Source organism: Mastomys coucha, unplaced genomic scaffold (genome assembly GCF_008632895.1).
Source record: "Mastomys coucha isolate ucsf_1 unplaced genomic scaffold, UCSF_Mcou_1 pScaffold10, whole genome shotgun sequence".
Taxonomy (NCBI): Eukaryota; Metazoa; Chordata; class Mammalia; order Rodentia; family Muridae; genus Mastomys; species Mastomys coucha.
In genome coordinates this window covers 5,753,152-5,753,707 of record NW_022196892.1, presented here as the reverse complement: position 1 = coordinate 5,753,707, position 556 = coordinate 5,753,152, and the positions used below count along the sequence as shown (strand labels likewise).

At 33.6% G+C, this 556-nt stretch overlaps 1 non-coding gene across 1 annotated transcript; it reads left to right on the top strand.

The window, feature by feature from the left end:
• The first annotated feature begins 209 nt into the window (after positions 1–209).
• On the top strand, positions 210–336 carry LOC116073466. The gene has a single exon (XR_004111816.1). It is a non-coding gene; the product is annotated as a small nucleolar RNA SNORA17 (small nucleolar RNA).
• The last annotated feature ends 220 nt before the right edge of the window (positions 337–556 follow it).

Sequence of the window (556 nt, the reverse complement as noted above, 5' to 3'; positions counted from 1 at the left end):
GTCTAGAAAACTACAAATATATATATATGTATGTATGTATGTATGTATATACATATATATGTGTGTGTGTTTAAATAAATATAACCTAAATAGATTAAATAAATAGGTAAGCAAATATATTTAAATATATTTTATATGTATATATTAATATATAGTGTAATTATATGAATTTATATATTATATATATTACATATATAAAATTTATATAATATGTATTTAATAATAAATGTAGATGCTATGTCACATGTGTGTCAGTAGGTGGCAGAGAGGACAGAGGCTATGTTTATACTCTATGTTCTTCCCTGTGAACATCTAAATGATTAATAGCCTAACATTCCCTGAAAAGAGAGAGCATGAGATGACCACAATTCTGTGCCAGAGGGCTTGGACAGGGAGCTATTCTGAGAACAACACCAGTCTACTGCCTCCCAGGTCTGGATGGGCTCCTAAGGTATCAAACAGGCCTGAGACTAGAATTCTGGCTGGGGTCATCGGGCCCTGAGAGATTCAGAACTGGTGACAGATGACACTCACGTGAGGCTACTCAGGTGGAATT